The 350-nt window shown below is 50.6% G+C and overlaps 1 protein-coding gene across 1 annotated transcript in view; it reads left to right on the forward strand.

The window, feature by feature from the left end:
- The window catches only part of MAMSTR (MEF2 activating motif and SAP domain containing transcriptional regulator), a 4,911-nt gene that overhangs the window by 663 nt on the left and 3,898 nt on the right, over window positions 1-350 (forward strand).

A 350-nucleotide genomic window follows, 5' to 3' on the forward strand; every position in this document is an offset into this window, starting at 1 on the left:
AAAAAACCAACCCAGGGGCTTAAAATGAAACGTGCACAAACTGGAGGAGGGGACAGAGTGGGGGCTTCGGAGTAACCAGTTCTGGAGTGTCTGTGAGGGGACAATAAGCTATCCAGCCTTGAAAGTGTCAAAGGTTGTATTTTAGATTCCGGTGCAGGTGGAAAGTGTGCAAGGGGGTGGAACTGGAGGTCAATTCCTGAGTATGCAAAGAGGACTTGAGTGTGCAAATGAGTGTACTTAACATGGGTGGGTGCAAAGACACCAGCAACCGAAGAGCAAGGAGTGTGCAAAAGAGTGCATGCGTACCAAGGGCAGAAACCCTGCTTCAAAACGGGGGGGGCGGGGCAAAT

Source organism: Pteropus medius, unplaced genomic scaffold (assembly GCF_902729225.1).
Source record: "Pteropus medius unplaced genomic scaffold, Ma_sr-lr_union100, whole genome shotgun sequence".
NCBI classification, from domain to species: Eukaryota; Metazoa; Chordata; class Mammalia; order Chiroptera; family Pteropodidae; genus Pteropus; species Pteropus medius.